Source organism: Halyomorpha halys, unplaced genomic scaffold, assembly GCF_000696795.3.
Source record: "Halyomorpha halys isolate HHAL.00 unplaced genomic scaffold, Hhal_1.1 Scaffold144.1, whole genome shotgun sequence".
NCBI classification, from domain to species: Eukaryota; Metazoa; Arthropoda; class Insecta; order Hemiptera; family Pentatomidae; genus Halyomorpha; species Halyomorpha halys.
In genome coordinates this window covers 662,694-669,521 of record NW_027106983.1, presented here as the reverse complement: position 1 = coordinate 669,521, position 6,828 = coordinate 662,694, and the positions used below count along the sequence as shown (strand labels likewise).

Here is a 6,828-nt window from a genome sequence, read left to right as displayed (position 1 = left end):
TAAACTACTATATCTACATAAATAGTAAGTATTAACATAAATACAAATTATTTATTGTTTTTATTTGAACTTGATAAGCAATTGAAAAATAAACGACTTAACATCTTATCTGTACTATTTAATAATTTTTCAATATTCTGGAAATAAAATTATTTTTACAATTCATTCTCATTCGATTGTTATTATTTTAAGGCTCAAAAATCTTATATTCTTAAGAGGTATAAAAAATATTTTTGTTTCTTAATTCTGATTATTATATTTTTTTAATTTTTAATTCTGGATTTTAACTGCTAGAAATAGCAATATTGATTTATATTGTTTTCAAATTTGCAGGTCTTTTGTTTCATTATTAATCCTGTTTATTCATCTGTTTTTTTGGTCTACCATATGGTCTCTTGCCAACTATAGTGTCATTTATTCTGATCCCAGATCACTACAGTTATTGTTCAAAGGACTTTTTATTCAAAATTTTTATCTTACTTTATATGCCTGTTAGAACCCAGGTTGCGCACACATGTGTGTGTATGTGTGTGTGTACGTGAGTCTGCATAAGGGTACCCAGCGTGGCGCAGGAGAGGGCATCTTAATGTTAACATTAAATATTTTTTTCTATTTAGTACCTTTATTGACCACCACCTGGACTATCTTCCTACAATCTACTTCATACAGTCAATTATCTCCTTCCAAAAATAAAAATTGATGTTTTTTGTCAGACTGAAATGTCACAACATGAATGACCACGGCTTGCCCTCCCTAAGATTTGATCCTTGGTATGCCTTTGTGTATGTGAGTGCATAGTATTAGCCGTTATATATTGATTATCTTTCTTCATCTTTCTACTCTTTGGAAAAGACCTTTGGCAACTATTTTGTTTGCAACATGTTATTTTAAAATACTGTGTTTCCCAAGTGTAATTTATTTCAACAAATGATCAATGAACACAATCTTTAAGTTATATCCTCTTTCACCACTCTATTAATACAATCTTACCTAATATATAAATTGTAATAGTTCACTTTATTTATTTTAATTTTTTTTTGTCCAATTTTTCTTTAAAACTCTAGACTCAAATAATTTCTCAGAATCAGATCTAATATCTTTTATGCGCGGTAGTAAGGGCTTAAGTCACTTTCTGAGCATTTGGAAATTATGTCACGTTATAGCACCAAATCAAAGCTACCAGTTGGTATTGAGGTCTTTATGCTTCAGATAGACTACTATATTGTTTTATAAAAATAACAACTACAAAAATGTCAATAATTAGATTTTACATAATGTTTTGAACTTTGTTTTTGCTCTCCTGAAAAATTCATATTTTCGACTTAAGCCCTTATGACCGTGCATCAAAGATAAGTAAAAACATTAAAAATAATCATTTTCATTCCAAATTCCATAATTTTTATTGTTAATATTTTAATTTAGATAACAAAAAAACTTATCTTTTACAAATTTTATAATTTGTGATAAAACATGACAAAATTCATTTTTAGGCAATTTTATAGTCCCCAGAATTGGGATATTAATCAATTACTTGATTTGTTGGTATGACTAAATAACATCCACTTGTTTTAGTCATCAAAGCAATAAAAAAATTAAACATCAAGTTTGAATTTTTGTATTATATTAGATCAAGTCATAAGTAACTTCTGATGCAGCTAATTAGAATCTATTGTTCGTATCTACCTGCTATAAGTTACCATTACAACAAGTTTTTGTTTTCACTATATAAACATGGCTTCATTTAGTCTTTTACCAACTGCTTTGTGATACACATTATGTTGACTGTTTTTTTTAACCACTGAAATGGAGGGTTTTTTAATGGAAAAATCTTTAATTCTGAAGAGCAAGTCAGGTAGGCTGTCGAAAACTTCTTCCAGCCCAAACTAACCACATTTTACAAGAAAGGAATTGATAAACTGCCAGGAAGATGGGCGAAGCTTATAGATAATAGTGGTGAATACATAATGAATTAATAGAATTGTGTTATTTAAAGAGAAAAATAAATGTCTGATAAAAAAAAACTGAAGTTACTTATGACTCAATTCTAATATAGGATGTCAAACAAATATTACATTTCTATCATTTGATACAATATGCCAAATTTGTAGTAATAGTAATTCTTAACTTATCACTGAGAAGAAACAATGAATTAGAATAATAAAATAAAAATTTCATAAGTCGGTATAAATGTTAATATACGTATAATTAATAAATGCAGAACCGAAAGTTGTTAATTTCAAGGTAAACCATCAGGGCCCTATTTCATAATGAAAGCTAATAGTATTAGTTCAAAATACAAGTATAGAAACAATATGTTAATTACACTAATACTTATTTTTTTCATTATAGGGAAGACTATTAGTGATATTAAAGTAATCGAAAAGTACTAAAGTACAAGTCAGTGTAATTGTATTAAGTTAAATCGACAAGACTAATAGTATTACCTAGTACTTTATTATGAAACAGGGCGAAGGAAAGGGGGTTAAATGAAGAATGGCATACATTGCCTTTTTTTGCCTGCCAGAAAGCTGTTTAAAATTAAATGAAAATTGACTTTTCACTCATTAAGATTAAACATATTTATGGAGCTAAAATAAACAAATCTCTCTTTTAGAATCCTATCACTTTTTGTCACCATACTCAAGAGTTACAATTATAATAATTTTTAAACTAGGGAGAGAAAAAGAGTTATGGCCATAGTGTCTTTACCATCAAACTTCTCAATTTAGACCAAGATAAAAAAAAAAAATTCTTGTTTGCAGAGAAATGCTGGAGAGGTAAAAAAACAAACACATCTAAAAAAAAAAATGTTTATTCTAATATCACATTTAGAATTTCCATACATGAAAAACCATTAGTTAACTACATCATTTTAACGATTGTTATAAAAATAATTTAAAAATATAATTTTTTATAATATTAAAACAAACTAGGTAACTCTTTATTTACATACTTATCTCTATAAAAGCAGGAATTATACCATATCACTTATAGCACAATTAGCTCTTTGAAGATAATGTATAACAAACCAGTGATCTGCAGCCCAGATCGTATTATAAAAGGAAGTCAAACAAATATTACTTTTCCATCTTTACAATTTGCCAAATTTGTAGTTTTAGTAATTCTTAACTGAGCCTAGCTCTTTAGAAAACAATAAAATAAAAATTTCAGCAGTCAATATAAATGTTAATAACTTATAAAACTGAAAATAGTTATATATAAGAAGATGGTCAGGGTTGCGGTCAAAAGTGAAATAAAAATAGTTTACAACTATTTATTTTGCTTTCTGTTCAACCGATTCATTTGAGCAGCCCTGATGAAGCCCTGCAAAGTGGGGCGAAACGTCGGAAAATAAATAGTTGTAAACTATTTTTGTTTCACTTTTGACCGCAACCCTGACCATCTTCTTATATATCAATTCTAACGGTCAACTATATATACATATATGAAAATAGTTATGATTTAAATGTTTCTTCGAGGAAACAATATATAATTCATGGAAACTCAGAAGAAACTATGATTTAACAATATGTCCATTAGTTTTATGGTAGTAACAGGATAATTTGTGAAAAAGAAAATAAAGGTATACTACAAATTAAAATAAATAATAAGTATATTATAAAATTTATAAGTCATAGCGCCTTTTTAAAGTTCTATATTTTTTTAGCATATACAATGCTTCAATTTCTTTTTTTACGAATTCTCCATGTTTTATCATTTTTTCTATTTGCTCAGGATCAGTGACATCCTTATTTTTCATAAAAGCGTTTTTAAGCCTATCTCTAAAGAAATCATAACCCTTTGGCCAGTCTTTTCCCAGGTGAAGAAGCTAGAACAATAAAAGAATTTATTATATGAGAACATTCAATAAAAGAGAATAATGATTGACACTTGATATATTACATCTAGAATAAAAGGAGCACAACCCAAAAAAAAGAATATATATATTTAGATAATTAAAATATGAGAAAACATACAAAGAAACTCAATAGGACTTTACTTCCTCAAAAGGGATTGACTTAATGTAGCACCTAAATCAGTGAAACCACAAATAGAATATGAATTTATAAAATTATTGATAATTCACTAATTTCAGGGCTATTTCATTCACAAAGCTTTTTAAAAATAATCAACCACCTGACCGTGGATGACTTTTCTAATATTATCTTCCTTGAGGCCAAAAATTCTTTCTTATTTTGAAGTTTTAATCATTAATTAGTAACTAATTACAAAATATATAATCCTAAATTAGTCACTCTCTGAAGTGCTGGATGGTATTACTCTAACAATGACTTTACAAGTCAATGGTACTGGTTTATTTGATAGTAAACCTAAAAAAAAAAAATTGCTGCCAATTTTCAGCGTTCTTTCAAACATTAGTGTAAAACAATTTTAATTATAGATGGAACACATAAATCACCATAACCATTTTTTGTCTCCATCACACAGTTCATGGCCACTCTCTAGTCCGTTTTTGAAAATCCCACAAATATACTCTCATAAAAGAAAATTTCATTCTAAAAGGTGATCACGGTTCACAAACAGTCAACAGATAATACAATGGTCTCCTTTTTTCCTCCTTATAACTTCTTAAGTTGCTTCTAGGATGTGGACGTAAATGTGAAGTGTTTGAGTATTTATTATAATTGATCACCCTCTGTATCTTTATAAAATCAATACAGATAACCTTCTTGATTTAATTTTTAAATGAAATGTTTAAGAATATTTCGTGCCCAAATTCAAGTAAAAGATCAGTTATAGTAAAAGATAATGAATCTCAACTTACCAGTTTGGAATTTTTTTATAGTCATGGTAGTGTTTTTCTCAATTATGTTGGTTAAGCAATGTCAAATAAAATAGTAATAATAAGCTTCTGTTAGTTACTTTTGATCTTAATAAAATTTTAGCTAATATGATGTTTTCCAGATAATATTTGTTCTGAATATTTATACATTCTAGGTAAGGTCATAAAGTAGGATAATACTGAAAAATTGAGAATACCACAAGTATTTTTAAACAAGAAGAGTTTTATCTCTTCAGAAGCTAGTTCTGAGTTAATTATATAACAAACCATACCATTACATAACATCTAATTTAAATAAACATATCATATTTCTTCATTATAAAAGCACACAAATGAAGTATGAAAAAGTAATGTTAAGTGACAACAAATGATGGATGGGAATAGTAAAATTTCCTTAATATTTAATATAAAATCTTAAAATAAATTAATTTAAAAAAGAAAATACAAATACTTAGCATTGAAGAGATTACAAAATACAATCATACCGTTTTGTAAAGGTCAATTACCCTTCCTCTCTGAGACATAACCTAAAGATCTATAACAAAACAATGGTTATCACAATAACGATAATAAATCTGATAACACTATCAAAATTTCATAGGAAAGGTCTTTCAGAAAGAGAAATGTGATAATCGATTGTACATCGATTCTTGAAATATAGTTTTCAATTAATAAAATATTGGGTAGAACTTCACAAGAGTAAATTATATGTAGTTATGCCAAAAGCACTTTAAACGTTACAGAAATTAGTACTGTAATATAAAGGGATATTGCACTCACACAGGAGTGTTGATGTAAAGACGTATTGGACAGGGGAGGGCTAAATCTAAAGTTTCTCAATTTACAGGATATCTGGAGAGTATTCTCTAAAATTGCCCTTTTCTCTCCCTACATTTACCCTTTTCTTTAAAATATTTTCAAAATCGATCTCTCAAAATAGCTTTTATTTTTATTTGTATTGTTTTTTTTTCGGAAGAAATAACCCGAAAAAAGTAAATAACTACTATACTGTTTTCAACTTTTTTTTAATGAAAAAAATGGACATTTATTATTTATTTTATGATTAATTTTGAGAGTACTAACCTCTCTGAATAACTCCAGAGCTCAAATGTAGTTTAAATAATGCACGGACTTCCTCCTATGCTTTTTATTAACCAAATTGAAATTAGCACTATGCCTCCATCCTGCTTCTCCTCCACTGCGGAGTGGGCTGGGCCAGGAGCTATGAGACGGCCTGCAGATCCCTCTTGGATAATCTGCTTGAGCTTCAGTTTGGCGGAATTGCACCTCACTGTCAGCGCCGGCGGACTCTGGGTATGACTAGGCCTATGTAATTCTCGATATGGTGAAGGTCATGCTTACGTTCCTTGATAAAGGATGTCGGTCATGTAACGATGGTAAGTGCGTAGTAAGGCGATGTACCACTCACCGGCTAGTACTGAAGAAATAGTTGGCACTGGAACTTCTAGTACTTGCCAATTTCCCACATGCAGTCGTCCCGACTTCTTGTCCATCAACTGGCATCCGGTGAAATCTATTATTAGAGCTATATAGCAGATCAGCGCCAATGATAGGATAAAGTTCCCCACTAGATTCTCAGGGCGAGATTCTGGACAATGCTCTAATACCTGGGGATGGGCCTTCTATTCGCCGGATATAGTGTGTATTCCAAACTCGGCTTTTCTTTCTTTGTCTTTACCAGGTATACAGATAGGGTGGCTCCAAACCAGATAAGGTGGCAAGATATCTGATCCCGGTCTTTATGTTGATAATGAAAAGTTGCCGCAGCTTCATAGGACTGGCAGCACTATGTCCACATTTCTCTGAATCGATCCTTATAAAAACAGAGATGTCCCCTACATTCACTCTTTGAAGCCTTGGATTCTGACTGGGGGACCTATTTTCTCAGTGGCTCGCCCTGGAACCCATCAGTGGTTTAAGGCAACTATTTCCGCCATTAGGTCATCAACTGCTACTCTAAAGTCTGGCATCCTCGAAGAAGTATATGCTGGGTTCACTCAGAT

General features: G+C 30.1%; 1 long non-coding RNA gene across 1 annotated transcript; it reads right to left on the bottom strand.

The window, feature by feature from the left end:
- Positions 1-3,595: 3,595 nt before the first annotated feature.
- LOC136795280 (uncharacterized) lies at positions 3,596-5,282 on the bottom strand. Its single transcript, XR_010842863.1, has 2 exons — positions 4,787-5,282; positions 3,596-3,829 (listed from the first exon to the last, which is right to left on the bottom strand). It is a non-coding gene; the product is annotated as an uncharacterized lncRNA (long non-coding RNA).
- Between the last annotated feature and the right edge of the window lie 1,546 nt (positions 5,283-6,828).